The sequence below is a fragment of the Solanum dulcamara genome, chromosome 2 (assembly GCF_947179165.1).
Source record: "Solanum dulcamara chromosome 2, daSolDulc1.2, whole genome shotgun sequence".
Lineage (NCBI taxonomy): Eukaryota > Viridiplantae > Streptophyta > Magnoliopsida > Solanales > Solanaceae > Solanum > Solanum dulcamara.
Window position 1 is genome coordinate 21480826 of NC_077238.1, and position 19537 is coordinate 21500362.

The following is a 19537-nucleotide window of genomic DNA, read 5'->3' on the forward strand; positions in this document are numbered from 1 at the left end:
TATTTGCTTGGACCTTCTTGATATGACACCTCTTAAAAAATTAATTAGAGGTGTATTTTACTAAACTAACATTATTAATAAAGCTTCAGAGTCCTCTCTCTATCACAGGGTGGTGCTGAAGCCCTCGCGCGACCTCGAGGTCGACCTCTACCCCTAGCTGGGTCTCTATCCGCAGACCCCCTATTTTCTACCGCATGTGCGAGCATCTTGTGAAAGAGTGAAACAAGTGAGATTTCAGAAAATCAATAAGACACTACATGAAAGTGATACCAAAGAGGAAATCTTCTTGACGACATCCCAAACATTCTCGATGTAAGTGTAACACTCCGTACCATTCTAACTTAGATCGATCCCGAAGAAGACAAAAAAAGTTTGAGAAAAAGAACTGTCAGTGACACTAGGAGCCCCTCCATGAGCCATGAAAGTTTTCACAAACTGTGGAACTGATTCGTGAAACCCCCACCCCTTTTTTTGTCACCTTCTACGGTGAGTCTCATGGGGTCGTGGAAATGACCCGTGAACCCAGCCCTTTAGAGGTAGTTTCTAGTACCCCTTTCACTGTTACCTTCACGGGCCGTGAAGGGTTGTATGATCTATGAAAGGGCACCCGTAGATAGCTTCGCGCAGTTTTAATGAGAGACATTTCGATCTTTTCTCACCTTTTCCAAACTAAAACCAAGACATTGTAGGACTAAAAGTAGCCCCTTATCCGTACCCAATGATATTTTTCTCTCATTAACAATTAGAATATTTTTAGAGCGAGGATTGGAAAGAAGAAGAAGAGCTAGGATTCAAGATTTTTAGTGAACATATTATATAATATAAGGTTGTATTATTTAGTTCTATGCATTGTTTTGAGTATAAAGAATGATATATTTCATCTTTTAATTGAGAAAGAGTTTGAACATGAGTTTGAGTTTTGAGAAGTCTTTATTCACTATTTTGAGCATGATTATTATTGAGTCTAAATGAGTTGAGCAATAATTCATTTAAATATCTATTTTGAGATTGAGTTGAGATATCAAATTATGCTTTTAAATGAATTCATAGAGTTGAGAATACAACTACCTTAGAGAGAAGAGATAAGTTGAACTGATTGAGTAAAGCCCGATGAGACTAAATGAGTTAATTGAGTACATATACTTACTTGAGATATGAGCATAATAAATATATTTTTGAGAGTAGTATTGAGCACAGATTTGGGGTAAGAGTATAGAGCAACTCTAACTCCATAAACTACGTAGCCAGCGTAGGATATGATCGTACCTTCTATTCGGAGAATTCCTCATATCCTCATTGATGGCTTTTATATAGATCCATGAGATGTGTTGCATTCTTTACCTTGCAAGGTGTTGGACGACTGTGGAAACGATAATAATTTATTATATCATCACGTTGCTCATAAGTTATGGTTGTCGGTTAAAGAAACTCCCCAAAGAGTAAAATATTATTATTTATTTTCACTGAGTTGCAGTTATATATATTTTTGCAAAGCATTGTCTATTTCATTATTGCATACTTTACTAAGTTGAGCTTATTAAGTACTCATTGTTTGAGTTGAGTTGAGTACTCTGAAGTTAGTTTCTTTTAAGCTATTTTACATATCGTACATTCCATGTACTAACATCATTTGGTGCAGAATCATTTTATGATGCAAATACAGGTAATAGAAATTCTCAACAGGCACATTGTTAAAGATTGGATTTTCATCCAACCTTTTGGTGAGAGCTCTTTGCATTCAAAGGCGCTCTTGATCTTTTATTTTAGTCTTTGGATTATTAGTATTTTGAGGTAGCCATGGTCCTGTTTCGGTACCTATTTTCAGAGTCAGTTTTAAATGCTTCATAGACTAGACAAACAAAGTTTGAGTTCTTTCAGTTATTACATATATTATGTTTTACATAATTACATTACATATAGAGTATTCTAAGACTATTATCGAGAAATTGCATTTATGTCCATATATGCCTACCTGAGTAGTATCTTTTATGAGACTAAGTCTTTCGCTTAGTGAGTAGCTCGGACAAGGGTTCACTTGGAGACTAACAATAGTTTCTGAGTGCCAGATCTGCCTCGAGTGTACACTCGAGGTGTGGCAAACTTGGTATCAGAGTATAGAGTTCAAGAGTCCTAGGATGTGTATGAAACCAAGTCTATTAGACTCAGTGTGAAATGTGCCACACCTATAATGGGGAGGCTACAAGACTTTAGAAATTATTTCACTTCTTTCTTACTTCACTTAATGAGATAGAGTTTAACTCTATAAAATCTCCTCCTATTCATGCATTTCACATTTTCAGATCATACCTTCCAAATGCATCTTGAGCCAGAGGAACATCGCCAACGATGAAATTCAACAATCATCCAAAATGCAGACCTAGGACAGAGCCCGAGCAACTAAAACTGAGAATGAGAATGGAACGTAAGAGGTTCCACAGAGTGCTCAACCTGCTATGACTTCTGAGGCAGAGTTTAGAAGAGCAATTTTTATGCTCACACAATTGATGGTTGCTCAATCCGGTCGCCAGACTCCAATTCCTAGATCTAGTTCTTAAGAGTCATCTATTTCTACGAGGATTATAGACTTTCTGAGGATGAACACACCAATATTCATTGGATTCATAGTTGAAGAGGATCCATAGAGCTTCACTGATAAGATATGGAAGATTTTGAAAGTGATGCTTGCAATAGAAATTGAGGGAGTCTGTAACACCCCCTAAAACGTTGTATATCGGTATTTTAATTCTCGACGAAAATGATAATGTCTCTGTATTTTGGGCATAACTTTTCATAGAATAGTCCAAATTAGGTGATTCAAATTTCTGAGTAACCAAAACATCATTACCTACAACTTTCATAGAACATATCTTAAGATTTGGAGTTTATGTAGATCAAATAAATTAATCTTTGCAAGACATAGTGCTGTGACGGAATAGAGTATTTATAGAATAAAATTCATATATCGATGTAGCATACTCCAAATTGGATGATTCTTGAACTAACTGAAACTAGACTTCTATATCTACAATTCTTATGAAGACACCAAATCCTAATAAGGAATTTATCTTGTTCAAACGCAACTTTGAAAATGGATATTCCGTTAAAAGAGATCTCATCTCACCTACCATAGAAAGATCTAGAACCATTTGACATCATTCATGACATCAAAATCCTCCATTGAATTTTCAAGATCATCCTTTGTAATTAATTTTATTTATTGTTAGGTCGCTCCTCCACACCTATAAATACCCACCTTATTTTCTCATTTTTTCATCAAGCTTTCTTAAGCAACTCTTCTCTCTAAACACTTGTTTACTCATTCTCAAATATATTTTTAGTTTTAGTAGTATAAAAATACTTTTTCGGTGATTCTTATACTTCGGGTAGTACACAAAATGCTCCGGCAAGAAGAAAAGGCTAGGGGTCCAAGTTCCAATTTGGAGTAAAGCTTTCGATTTAAGGTATGTAAGGCTTTTATAGCATCGGATTGAGTTCGTTCATGCACCCAATATTTAAATTCATTATAATTGAGTTATGGTTGAGTTTTATCCAAATCTTGAATTCTAAATGAATGAATACTTCTTCTATTGAGTTAGATATATTTATGCATCAATATTATTATTATTGTTATCTCTCATATTATTGGAATTATTGTTCATGGCTACTTTCCCATGAATCCTAATTGATTTGATGTTCATGAATATTTTTACACATGTTTTGAGTAAAGATGTTGGCTTTTTAATATTTTCATTGATAAAAAGAGTGATATGAATTAATACTATATATGTATTTTATTGAGTTTTGAAAGAACAAAAGAGTTGAGTTTAAATGAATTTGAGTAAATGATGTTTTGAGCAAGATGTTTTGATGAGATGTAAATGATGTTTTTGAAGTATAATGATTGATGAAGAGGTAATGAGATGAGTTTCATGATTTAAATTAAAGTCCAAAGAGACTAGATGATGAGATTAATATGAGCACATATTTTGGGAGTGGTATTGAGCACCGAGTTATGTAAGAGTTTAATTGACTCAAACCCCAGAACTACGTAGCCAGCGTAGGATGGAGGCTATGCCTCTTAAGTCCCAAAAAGAGGACTTTGATGAGTGGATCCAAGATAGTGATGTCCTTTACCCTGGCAAGGTATTGGATGGATGTGGCAACGACATCACTTTGTTGTATCATCGCTAGCTTATAAGTGATGGTTGTCGGTTAGAGAAACTCCCAACTGAGTAAGTATTTCTTATTATTATTTTAAATTTATATTACATAGTAATGTTGAGATGATGTTAAGTTCTGAGCTGAGGTTTTCTGAGAGGAATTTCTTGATATATGTCCTTACCTTCCTACCATTTTACATAATCGTACATTCCACATACTGACCTGCATCGTTTTATAATGCAGATACAGGTGTTAGAGATCCTGAACAGGCGCATCATTAAAGATTATTATTTTCCAGCTATTTGGTGAGTCCTTCTTGTATTCGGAGGAACTCTCTATCCTTTTATTATTTTTGAGTATAATGTTTCTTTTAAGGTAGCCATGGACATGTCATTGGCACCATCTAAGAGTATTAGAGGCTTCATAGACAGAGTTTGATGATGTAATCGGAGTAGTTCTCATTAGAAACTACTTCTTCTAAGAATTATCTATTTTTCCTTTGATGTTGATGATGACAAGCCCATATTAGTATTCTTAAGTTTTCCGCTGATGAACAAATGAGTAATGAGACCAAATGGTTCTCTCGAAAGCCATAGATGGTTTCTAAGTGTCGTCCATGCCTAGGGTACCCTCTCGGAGCGTGACAAACTTGGTATCAGAGCATAAAGTTCAAGATTCCTAGGGTGTCTATAAAGCCGTGTCTAGTAGAGTCTTGCTTATGGGTATGTCGTACACCACACTTATAATCAGGAGGCTATAGGACATTAGAAATTATTTCACTTATTTCATAATCTTAGTTCGTGCGATAGAGTTTCTCTATAAAAAACTTTCTTTCTAATTCGTGCATTTACACATTTCAGACATGCCTCCTAAACTTTCAACCAACCAGAGAAACGCTGCCAGCATTGAGGTTCCACAGTCAGAGATGTATCCACGGAGAACTAGGGGGCCGACCTGCAAGGTCTACTGAGGTACCCCAAATACCTACTGTTCAGACCACTCCTACTTCAAAGAAAGATTATTTTCGAGGAGCGATTGTTATGCTCACCCAGTTGGTGGTTGCTCGAAATAGTAGCCAGAGTTCACCAACTCCTAGCTCTAGTTATCAAGAGTCGTCTGCTACAACGAGGATTGGAGATTTTTTGAGAATGAATTCGTCGGTCTTCACGGGTTCCAAGGTTGATGAAGACCCCCAAAATTTTATTGATAAGATGTGGAAGATACTAAAAGCAATGCATGCTACAGAGATCGAGGTGATTGAGTTGGTGTCTTATCAGCTCAAGAATATGACAAATATCTGGTATAACCAATGGAAAGAAAGTAGAGGTGAGGATGCAGAGCCTGCTCTTTGAGATGAGTTTGAAAGAGCATTCCTTGATAACTTCTTTCCCCAAGAGCTACGTGAAGCAAAAATTAAGGAGTTTGTGAACCTCAAGCAAGAGAGTATTACTGTGAAAGAGTATAGTTTGAAGTTTATTCAGTTGTCCAAATATGCCCCAGAAATGATTCCTCATGTGAGGTCTAAGATGAGGAAGTTTGTCTCTGGCCTAGGCAAACATGTAATGAAGAATGTAAGGCAATGCTAATGATTTCTGACATGGATTTTTCTAGATTGATGGTGTATGCTCAGCAGGTTGAGGATGACAAGAAAAAGGACCGAGAGAAATAAATATTGTATCATCGGAATCTACTTCTTCAAAATTATTTAGTTGTATAAATTCTTCTAAATTTATCATTTCTTCTATATCTTCATCGATTTCTATTTTCTTGTTATTATTAGCAAATTTCTTTGGGCATCTATTGGCATAGTGTCCTATCTCTTTGCAGTAGTAACATCTACATTCTTTTGGATTTTTTCTTTTATTATTCCTTTTGTAAAAAGGTTTTTGATATCGTGTTTATCCTTTCTTTTTGTAGTATCTAGTATTTCTCTTTTTAAAATATTTTTTCTTAAAGAGTTTCTTTTTCTTATATTTTCTTTTAATCTTTTTGTAATAATAGGGACTTTCACATCCAATCATTATAGGCATTTTAGGATTATCACAACATAAACTTATTTTCTTTCTTAATCCTTTTGTTGCTTTAGCTAATATGACATCTGCACACCATGTACTAAGACTATCTTTTAAATGAGTTATTCTTTTTCCTAAAGTATCGGCTGTTCCGGGATTATAAGTATCTATTAACTTTCTACCCCAAGGGTCTGGTATCTTAGTAAAAAACATCGGTAAATATATTTCTATATTTTTACCTCTATTGTAAACATAGTAATAATAATCTTGAAAGACACAAATATATTTATCTATTTCACACATATCACATAATTGTAATCTTAACAAAGCAATTTCGTATTTTTTAATCGTTGGAGGGTCTTTTAAAATATTACCTTCTCCGGCAAATTCTAATCTTATAGCTTCGGTAGCTCTTGTAATTAAATTAGCAATATTATCATCAGCACCAAAAATATCATTTCGAGTGGCCTCGTTTAAGTTTTGCCAAAATCTTAACACACTATTTAATAGACTTCGTTCTATAAAATGTTTAGTGGTGCCATAATCCATTTTGTTTACTGTTACTGCTATCCTTAAAGAAGTTTCTCATTTATCTATGGCTTCCTCAGTATTATTAATACAATCTAAATCTAGATATATTCCAAACGGATTAATCGCTTCAGTTTTCATTGATCCTACTGGAGTGTGACTATCTTTTGTTCTTATTGCAGCATTTATACCTGCATAAGCCCTAGAGGGTTTATTAAAACTTGTTCGGCTGGTTTCAGCCTGAGTAGGGAGCTCAGTAATATTGGGATTAAAATCTACTTCTGGTTTGACTGAATCCATTTTTAAGTTTATCATATCGCCTTCATTTTTTAACTGAGTTCCTTTTATATTTATTATAAGGCTATCTATATCTGAATTTTCGGAATCGGAGCTTACCATTTTAAATTATTTCCTCCATATCCTTCAGGTATTTTTATTTTTGAAACATGAGATCCTATAATATCTAAGGTTTTATTTATAGGTTCTTTATCAATTTTCATTTCTTTTTGATCTAGTATTTCTTTTAAAGTTTGAATCTCTTTAACTATTAAATTTCCAAAATAAATTATCGTTCTTTGTATTTCATATAAATCTTGTTCTATTTTTAGAGGATCTTGATCATTCAATAATTTATAATTGGATTTATTTTTCATTTTATCCTAGACTAGCTATCTGATTTTTGAAATAATAGTTTCTTAGTAAATTTATATTATGGTTTTCATTTATTATATCTTCATTATTAGCAAGTATTTTTTCTTGTACTCTCTTTATCTGTTCGGACATGGTAGGATCTAATTTTTGTGAATATCTTTTAAGAGCCTCGTCTTTTATCTTAGCATTTTTTTAATTTCTTAGAGATGTCCAATATAATCGGTTATCTAACCTTATCTCTGCGAAGGAGGGTTGTCGTTTCATTATCTAATTTCACAACACATACTCAATTCTAGAAAAGACAAATTCATTCCAACATGTAAACCTGTACAACCAGAGTTCTACGACTCCGTTCTTCATTTTAAAACTTCCTGTGGAAAACTATGCCACATTCCCAACCTATAATAAGAACATCACCACCAACAACTACGTCATAATTTACAATTCATCACTAAGGCACACAATAGACTTATCTAGATCATCACAGAGTCATGCTATTATAATCAGTCATAGTACTAGTCATCACGTAGACATATTAAGTCATCACAGAATCATACTATTATAAGCAATCACACGACAGAAAACTCATCACATAGACTTATTAAGTGATCATAGAACCATAATACTAAAGAACTTAGTCCAACGTTCTGATAGCCTTAGATACCTAGAATAAATATTATCAAAGCAAAAATCAAAGACTTGGCTTAAATCTCTTGAACCCTAGCTCTTCTCCTTCTCTCCAACTCTTTCTCTCAAAAGTTTCGATGCATTAATGAGAAAACAATCTGTTAGGTTGTCACGACCCAACCCCGTGGGCCGCGACTGGAGTCCGACCTGGACCCCCATTTACGTAACTGTTGACTACAGTCAAATTGGACTATGTATAACGTGATACTGCTTACAAAAACCTCAATGGGTTAAAACCTTTTCATGTTCATATAGCTTCCTAGATATATGAACCAAACACATGAACCCAGTGGGTGATAAAATATTCATACATGTGTGGCCTCTTTTATTTGTATCATATCATGAAAGGGAAAGACAGTCGATAAGGCTGCCACAATATAATAGCTTTTACAATATATCTCATAGGCATAACCGAAATAAACTCCTAAACAACCCACACACATATGTCTACAGACCTCTAAGAATAGGAACGACAACATATGGCGGGACAGGGCCCCTACCGTACCCCTGCATAAATAAATATATACATCGTGGGACCAGTACCCAGAAGCTAGGCTCTGAAATAGTGGAGCACTTCCAACATAGCTGAGCAGAAATCCTACGTTGGCGGATCTCTAAAATGAACATCTGTACCTGCGGGCATGAAATGTAGCCCCCAAAAGAAAGGGGGTCAGTACGATACATGTACTGAGTATATAAGCATACATAACTGAGATAACAACTAAAACAGGGATGCAAGAAACCAAGTATAGCATTTAATAGGGTACTGTACCTGCATCTCATAAAATAAAGTCATGTATACTATTATCACGTACCGTATCCGGCTCGCTCGGGGACTCGGTGTTACAAACACATCATCTATCCTGATAGGCATATGCATATTCCTAGCTCTGTGGGACGGACAACCCGATTCATGTATACAGCAAGCACATACCGAGGAACAATGGCCCGATCCATATGTCATATGATAATGCCGAGGTACGACGGCCCAATCCATATATTACATGATGATGCCTAGGTACCATGGCCCGATCCGTATAATGCATAATAAGGCCGAGGTACGATGGTCTGATCCATATAATGTATAATAATGCCGAGGTACGACGGCCCGATCCGTATATTGCATAATCTATCGTGGAACGTACGACCCGATCCTTACATAGCAAAATATGTCGAGGTACGTTCGACCCGATCCATATATATATATCATAATGCATATATATGCACGCAAAACTCTGTAACATATCAAACGTCCCTTAGATATCACCATGCCGCAGGTTCAAGGGACCTTAGGTATAGGAGCTTACACATCCCAACACTATTCAACCTATAGAAGGCTTAAGGGTCGTAGTTCAACTACTTCAAGGCCCTTATCATTCAAAAGTGGGTACAAGTCACGAGTTACATCCAGAATCTATAAATGGGGCTATATCCAAATCCATGTCCTATAGTACCTTTAGTATAGTCTTTCTAGAAGTAGGAAAAGACAAGCTTTACATGTACCATTTCCTAGCACATGGAAGACTTTGAAATTACAGGAGTTCCAATCAGTAGGAAGTGAACAAGAGCCTTAACTCACACTCAGAGTTTTAGGAGTGGAATAAATTCAAACTTCATATACATAATACTTACATCTAAGTCATGCCAAAAGAGAGAAAGAATAACTTTACATACACTACTTATCAGCATATAGAAGACTTGACGAATGGAAGGCTAACTACTTTAAGAGTCTTAACATTCAACAGTGAACACGAATTATGAATCATGAATCATGTTCAGAGCTCATGACTAGAGTTACCCCAAGATTCATATACATATCACTTGTCACGTAGATCTTAGACACGCCCAAAAGAAAGAACAGATAGGCTTTACATACTTATACCAAAACATGCCAAAAGAAGAAATAGCTTTACATACTTATGTCGAAAACATGCCAAAAGAAAGCTTCACATACCTCTGGTCGACTGCTTTTAGCCCGGCTTGTCCCGTCATCCTATGAACCTATTTAACATAAAAGTAATATGAATATAAACCCTTGTTAACTTTCTAGCAGCTTAGGTTACTCCTTAGCATCAATATAATCTATTTCGTTAGTCGTTTCCTCGACTAGTTCTTAAGTTTGTTAAGGCGTTAACGAAAATTGGGCAGCACCTCCCCTATAATGTGCCCTATCCGAATTTACAATTAGGTCCCTAATACCTAAAGCCAACCAAAAACAATAACCTGTAGCAATTCATACCAACAATATAAAACATAAACTCCAAATGACTTATTCAAAAATATGGTATCACAATAGGGCGTCTAGCCTTTATTTTGTAACGCCTTTAGTTATACGCCACAAGGGTCATGTGGATTCAACCATCAGAAACCTAACCCACATTAGAACATATTTAGGCCCTGCAAAAACACATTACACCCCTACAGCAACAACTCACAAGAACGACACTTTATTTCGACGACAATTCACTTCTAGTGACTCCAATTTAGTTTATTTCGGACGTCAAGCATTTTTATCATATTTTCACATTTCCAAAAACTTACACAACGTACAATACCCTCTATAACAACACCATAAACTCCAATTCAAAAGGAAAGGCCTTACCTTACGTTAAACTTGTCAAACTCGCCAAACCTATCCAAAATGTAAAATCTGGGCAGCCCACTGTCTTATATTGTCGCTTAGTTTCGGAGGGGTAATTGAGGGAAAAAAGATTTGTGGCCTCAATGAAAGTTATATACATGTGTATCAAGGTCGCAAAAATTTTTGAATTACCCCTACAGCAATTTTGTACGAAAATATATGCCCAAAATACTCACAGCTGTCCGTGTAGGATTTCTAAAATGGAATCTGGGCAGCAGCTCCCCCATGCTTCACCACCCTTTTTCGAGCAGAGAAAAGAAAAATGGGTTTTATAGTCTAAATTAAAGTTATATCCCTATAAAATAGCTTTCCAAAATATCTTGAATCACTTGAAACGAAGCCTTACACAAGGAGTTATACTCATTTTACTAACAACGGTATCATTCAAAAATAGGTCTATTAACAAGAACAAAAACCTCGTCTTCTCCCTAACGATAATTTTTATGTTGTTAAACACCGTCATACCACCATAGGATACCATAAATAATTAATTCACAGAAAGAAATCGGGGAACTTACCTTTTTGAAGCAAACCCGTAGGTCTCCTTTCTTGCTCCCTCACATTTTTCTCTCAAGTTTTCCAAGTGAATATGGCTGAATATGTAATGGATTAGTCATTACTTGTATATATATATCCCTTTTGGAAGGTGACATGTGTCATCCTCTAAGGGTGACATGTGTCACAACCTTAGGAAGCCATGTCACCTCATGCCACCAATCACATGCTGCCACATGGCGATGTGGGACCCACCTCAAGTAGGTGTGTCACCTACTTGGTCCAAGTAGGTGCATCACTTGCTTGCTTCCGAGTAGGTGCTACGCCTCCTTCCACCTCTCTCGTGGGTTTGTAATCGCATCTTACTTTAGGAGCCTATGTAATCCTTGCTACGTAAGCTTGGTATGTCCTTAAGCAACTCAAGTGTATACGACTTCTAAATTAGTAGCTTACGTAGGTAAATTGAGTCCTACAACTCATTACTTGGCCTCCAATTCCTTCCGGATTCTTATGACTCTATTTCCAACCTTTTCTACTATAGGGTATCACATTCTCCTTTCCTTGGAGTCGTTTGATAGTGTCGTAGCTTATCCGGCTCACAGAATAATGTCTAAAGAACTTAAGATACATTTCGAGCTCGAGAGTGTGGGGTGTAACATCCTTCCCCCCTTTAGAACATTCGTCCTCGAATGTTGAATAAAACTTCCCTTAAGACTTTATACAAACTGTAGGGAGATTCCCTTCTATTGCAATAACATACATATTCATACAAGTAATTAATATATGAGTTCCAGGAGTGGGGTTTTACCCATAGACATTTGGGAATAGGTACAGATACCTATGTTTCATGTCCTCTTCAGTTTCCCAAGTTATTTCTTCATGATTCTTACTCCGCCACGGCATCTTGACAAAAGCTACGTTCTTAGTTCGCACCCCTTTTAATTTGCCAATCCAGGATGGCAATAAGTTGCCCCTCGTAGGATAACTCCCCGTTATATAGACCTCCTTCCTGGGAAATATTCTGGGAGGGTCGTTGATATACCTGCGGAGCATTGATCTGTGAGAACTGAGTGTATTGCTTCAAATCAGAAACTAGGTCTCACTCATAGGCAACTCTATCCATCATAACCCATATAAACTTATACTTCCGTAGAGTGTGATGTTAGCTTGGACTATAACCTATATTAATCGCCTTCCATTCTCGAGTTGGGATTCCCATCCCCCGTAACAAGCTATCAAGCCTCTGATGCTCCTCTTCATTTAAGACATTACACAACTCCTCTTAATTCAACTTGTAACACCTTAGGTATGCTATCTTGCTCTTTTACTTAGATCTTCTTTCTAGTTTTATTACCACACATTATACTGTAATTCTTACACAAACGTGTGTAGGTATATAGAGCCATTCAGAAAATGCTTTAGTGTCGCTATACTAGCGGCTTACCTCCTTCAGTCGAGGTCAGGGCTCCGCTATGGCTTTTTTCCTTAATACCGATTATATCTTAATAGTTTTGCCTCGAACCATCTTACACTTTTCTTTAATAGATTCTAAATATGGCAATCACACTACTATTACTGACTTCCTTTTATCGAGTGATCATTTGACCTTGCTCTTAGTATGCCAATGTTCGTAAGCTGCACAACTATTCTTGTGCCATTTTCACGAAGTGCGTTGTATTTAAGTCATAATCTTTTCTGCTCTTGGCTTACTCTGTTCTATATGCGTCATTGTACTAGCACACCTTTATAATTTCTTTTTGTCATACTTGTTTCGTCAAATCTCATTATTGTTGTGAGCACAACCTTTCAAGACATACTACAACCCTATATCTCATTCTCTTCTTATTTCTAGGAGAATTTGGGCAGAGTTTCCTTTGTATTTCTTCCTATCTTAACACCTGCATGCAGGAAGTGCCAACAGTGCCTTATAGGACACGCATGTATATTTTTAGATCATATCATATCGAAGCCACACAGGGCAGACATATATATTAATATCATCTCATATCGCAGCCACACAAGGCGCCCACAATTAATAGTATGGAAAGGGACTTACCTTGTATGTCCACTCAAACTGCACCTATTATACTTTCTTGTATACTTTCCCTTTCATTTTTCAACTTTATATATCAATCGTACTTCAACACCTTACCGGACATATGTCTTTCGAGCCTTTGCTTACTTGCGTGCTTTATGACTTCTAATATCTTCAGTCACTTTCTACTTTCGATGCTGTCCTTCTGCTGAAATCTCAAGTTAGTATGAGGAATTTCATTCCCTATGACTCGGTTCTATCACACTATCTTAGATATGAAAGAAAGGTAACATCCTAAATATCCTGTAGCCTCTTGTCTATAGATATGGTGCACAACACTTCGATAAACAAGACTCTACTAGACACGGTCTGTAGACATTCTAAGGACGAACTGCTCTGATACCACTTCTGTCACGACCCAACCTCGTGGGCTGCGATTGATGTCCGACCTGGACCCCCATTTACGTAACTATCGACTACAGTCAAATTGGACTATGTATAACGTGATACTGCTTACAAAAACCTCAATAGGTTAAAACTTTTTCATGTTCATATAGCCTCCTAGATATAGGAACCAAACACATGAACCCAGTGGGTGATAAAATATTCATACACGTGTGGCCTCTTTCATTTACATCATGTCATGAAAGGGAAAGCCAGTCGATAAGGCTGCCACATCATAATAGCTTTTACAATATATCTCATAGGCATAACCGAAATAAACTCCTAAACAACCCACACACATATGTCTATAGACCTCTAAGAATAGGAACGATAACATTTGGCGGGACAGGGCCCCCGCCGTACCCCTGCATAAATAAATATATACATCGCGGAACCACTACCTAAAAGCTAGGCTCTGAAATAGTGGAGCACTTCCAACATAGCTGAGCGGAAATCCTACGTTGGCGAATCTCTGAAATGAACATCTGTACCTGTGGGCATGAAACGCAGCCCCCCAAAGAAAGGGGGATCAGTACGATACATGTACTGAGTATATAAGTATATATAACTGAGATAACAACTAAAACAGGGATGCAAGAAACCAAGTATAGCATTTAATAGGGTACTGTACCTGCATCTCATAAAATAAAGTCATGTATACCATTATCACGTACCGTATCCGGCCCGCTTGGGGACTTGGTGTTACAAACACATCATCTATCCTGATAGGCATATGCATATTCCTAGGTCTGTGGGACATATAACCCGATTCATATATACAGCAAGCATATGCCGAGGAACGACGACTCGATCCATATGTCATATGATAATGCCGAGGTACGACGGCCCGATCCATATATTACATGATGATGCCTAGGTACGACGGCCTAATCCGTATAATGCATAATAATGCTGAGGTATGACAGCCCGATCCGTATAATGCATAATAATGCCGAGGTATGATAGCCCAATCCATATATTGCATAATCTGTCGTGGAACGTACGACCCCATCCTTATATAGCAAAATGCGTCGAGGTACGTTCGACTCGATCCATATATATATCATAATGCATATACATGCACGTCAAACTCTGTAACATATCAAACATCCCTTAGATATCACCATACCGCAGGTTTTAGGGCCCCTAGGTATAGGAGCTTACACATCCCAACACTATTCAACCTATAGAAGGCTTAAGGGTCGTAGTTCAACTACTTCAAGGCCCTTATCATTCAAAAGTGGGTACAAGTCACGAGTTACATCAAGAATCTATAAATGAGGCTATATCCAAATCCATGTCCTATAGTACCTTTAGTATAGTCTTTCTAGAAGTAGGAAAAGACAAGCTTTACATGTACCATTTCCTAGCACATGGAAGACTTTGAAATTACAGGAGTTCCAATCAGTAGGAAGTGAACAAGAGCCTTAACTCACACTCAGAGTTTTAGGAGTGGAATAAATTCAAACTTCATATACATAATACTTACATCTAATTCATGCCAAAAGAGAGGAAGAATAACTTTACATACACTACTTCTCAGCATATAGAAGACTTGACGAATGGAAGTTTAACTACTTTAACAGTCTTAACATTCAACAGTGAACACGAATTATGAATCATGAATCATGTTCAGAGCTCATGACTAGAGTTACCCCAAGCTTCATATACATTTCACTTGTCACGTAAATCTTAGACACGCCCAAAAGAAAGAACAGATAGGCTTTACATACTTATACCAAAACATGCCAAAAGAAGAAATAGCTTTACATACTTATGTCGAAAACATGCCAAAAGAAAGCTTCACATACCTCTGGTCGACTGCTTTTAGCCCGGCTTGTCCCGTCGTCCTATGAACCTATTTAACATAAAATTAATATGAATATCAACCCTTCTTAACTTTCCAGCATCTTAGGTTACACCTTAGCATCAATATAATCTATTTCGTTAGTCGTTTCCTCGACTAGTTCTTAAGTTTGTTAAGGCGTTAACGAAAATTGGGCAGCACCTCCCCTATAATGTGCCCTATCCGAATTTACAATTAGGTCCCTAATACCTAAAGCCAACCAAAAACAATAACCTGTAGCAATTCATACCAACAATATACAACATAAACTCCAAATGACTTATTCAAAAATACGGTATCACAATAGGGCGTCTAGCCTTTATTTTGTAACGCCTTTAGTTATACGCCACGAGGGGTCATGTGGATTCAACCATCAGCAACCTAAACCACATTAGAACATATTTAGGCCCTACAAAAACACATTACACCCCTGCAACAACAACTAACAAGAACGACACTTTATTTCGACGACAATTCACTTCTAGAGACTCCAATTTAGTTTATTTCGGACGTCAAGCATTTTTATCATATTTTCACATTTCCAGCAACTTACACAATGTACAATACCCTCTATAACAACACCATAAACTCCAATTTAAAAGGAAAGGCCTTACCTTACGTTAAACTTGTCAAACTCGCCAAAACTATCCAAAACGTGAAATCTGGGCAGCCCACTGTCTTATATTGTCACTTAGTTTTGGAGGGGTAATTGAGGGAAAAAAGATTTGTGGCCTCAATGAAAGTTATATACATGTGTATCAAGGTCGCAAAAAATTTTGAATTACCCCTACAGCAATTTTGTATGAAAATATATGCCCAAAATACTCACAGTTGTCCGTGTAGGATTTCTAAAATGGAAACTGGGCAGCAGCTCCCCCATGCTTCACCACCCTTTTTCGAGCAGAGAAAAGAAAAATGGGTTTTATAGTCTAAATTAAAGTTATATCTCTATAAAATAGCTTTTCAAAACATCTTGAATCACTTGAAACGAAGCCTTACACAAGGAGTTATACTCGTTTTACTAACAGCGGTATCATTAAAAAACGGGTCTGTTAACAAGAACAAAAACCTCGTCTTCTCCCTAACGATAATTTTTATGTTGTTAAACACCGTCATACCACCGTAGGATACCTTAAATAATTAATTCATGGAAAGAAATCGGGGAACTTACCTTTTTGAAGCAAACCCGTAGGTCTCCTTTCTTGCTCCCTCACATTTTTCTCTCACGTTTTCCAAGTGAATATGGCTGAATATGTAATGGATTAGTCATTACTTGTATATATATATCCCTTTTGGAAGGTGACATGTGTCATCCTCTAAGGGTGACACGTGTCACAACCTTAGGAAGCCATGTTACCTCATGCCACCAATCACATGCTGCCACGTGGCGATGTGGGACCCACCTCAAGTAGGTGCATCACCTACTTGGTCCAAGTAGGTGCATCACCTACTTAGTCAAAGTAGGTGCATCACCTGCTTGCTTCCGAGTAGGTGCTACGACTCCTTCCACCTCTCCCTTGGGTTTGTAAGCTCATCTTACTTTAGGAGCCTATGTAATCCTTGCTACGTAAGCTTGGTATGTCCTTAAGCAACTCAAGTGTATACGACTTCTAAATTAGTAGCTTACATAGGTAAATCGATTCCTACAACTCATTACTTGGCCTCCAATTCCTTCCGGATTCTTATGACTCTATTTCCAACCTTTTCTACTATAGGGTATCACATTCTCCTTTTCTTGGAGTCGTTTGATAGTGTCGTAGCTTATTCGGCTCACAGGATAATGTCTAAAGAACTTAAGAGACATTTCGAGCTCGAGAGTGTGGGGTGTAACATAGGTACTGATAAGGGGATAAATTTAGTCTGAAAAATAGCCCAAGTTAAGTTTGGGAAAGGTGTGTAAAAGACTGGAACACGCCCATTAAAAAGGACTAGGCTATCTACAAGTGCCATCATACGAACCATAGGACCTCCTACGGATCATAGAAAGTCACTTATGGGAAATTTGGTCCAAAAATATGGACTCACTCGAAATTGGGAATTATGTCTACGACTAAGCTCCTACGCGTCTCAGACTAATTGGCAGGTTGTAGGGATCAACTCTTAAGATTATAGGCTTCATCTTGCTTTTTTGAAGTTGGTCCTACGGACCATTCCTACAGGTCGTTCTTCTAACTCATAGGAAAAGTCCTACACACAAGAAATTCAATATCTCAGATCCATACCTTTGAGCCTCATCTACTGTCCGTAGGAACTATTATGGGCCGTAGAAGCCACTCGTAGGATAGATTGAAGAAACTCAAATTTTTTCTATGTGTAGGATGGACCTAAGGATGCCTCTTATGGCCTGTAGGACACTCGTAACATGAATTTAAGAAACTCAAATTTTCTCTATGTGTGGGATGGACATACGATGCCTCCTATGGCTCGTAGGACTTCCTATGGGCTGTAGGATCCCACTCGTAGTCACTAGGTAGTGACTTTTTTCAACTTTCTCTTGATTGTAGAACTTGATCTAGGGTAGAATAGTACAGGGTGTTACGATATCTCCTCTTTGGGATAATTTATCCTCGAATGATGATAAAACTTAGAATTTACTTAAGGCACGAATACAATGGAAAACTCAAAACATCAAACTCAAGGATAACTCACTCAATTACTCAACTCAAGAAGGTACTAACTCAAGGATAGAAATAGGAACATTACCTTCAATATAGACTCTAGGAGTAATGAATAGATGTGGGTACTTGGATTTCATACACTCTTTTGTTTCCCATGTAGCAGCCTCAATGAATTGATTTCACCATAGAAGCAACCTCTTTAACCCTCAACTTTCAAACCTGAAGATCATGAATTTGGAAGAGAATCTCTTCTAGGATAAGCTATCCTTCATCCCAATATTTTTCGTAGTAACAATGAGTGAAGGATCTCCTAAGCATTTCTTAAGCATGGAGATATGGACCACAGGATGAACGACGTCTAACTCTGGTGGGAGATCTAACTAATAGGCAACATTACCAACTCTCTTTATAATTTTTTAAGTACCAATAAAATGAGGACTCAACTTTCCCTCTTCCCAAATCTCATAACACCTTTCATGGGTGAAACTTTCAAATAGAACCAATCATTCACTTCAAACTCAAAGTTTGTTCTCTTAACATCAGTGCAGGATTTTTTTACAAATTTACATAGTTTTTAACCTTTCTTAGATAGTCTTTACCCTTTCATAGCTGGATTAACCAAGTATGGCCCTACCAACTTAATTTCACCAACCTCGAACCAACTAATTGATGATCTACATCTTCTCCCATAAAGATCCTCATATGGAGCCATTTGAATACTCAAATGAAAACTGTTATTGTAAGAAAACTCAATAAGCAACAAGTGGTGATCCCAATTTCCTATGACGTCTATGACACAAGTTCTCAACATGTCCTCAATATTTTCAACTTACGATAATCGATACATATTCTCAAGTAACCAAATTTCTTTCACACGAATAGGATAGGAGCACCCTAAGGTGAGATACTCTTCCTAATGAAACCCTTATCTAAAAGAACCTTCAACTTCTCTTTTAACTCTTTTAACTCTGTGAAAGCCATTCTATAGAGCAGTGTCATGCAGTAAAGAGGAATAGAGATAGGGTAGGTATCAGAGAGAAGATCAATACCAATATCTATCTCCTTTTTGGGAGGGATACTTTGGAGATCAATGGGAAATACTTTTAGAAACTCATTAACAATTGAGACTGACTCAAGAGTAGGAGCTTCAGAATTTTTATTCCTAACCCGCACTAGATGATAAATGCAACCTTTACAAATCATTTTTTGAGATTTAAGAAACAAGATGAATTGGCCTTTATACATATAATTACTATCTTCCATTCTAGGACTAGCTTATTAGGAAACTGAAACTTGACCACACGAGTTTTACAACATATGGAAGCATAACATACATGAAGTCAATTCATACAAAGGTTAACAAAAATACCAGTTATATCTAGCTCTACAAGATCTACTGATGTAATTTTATGAAAAACT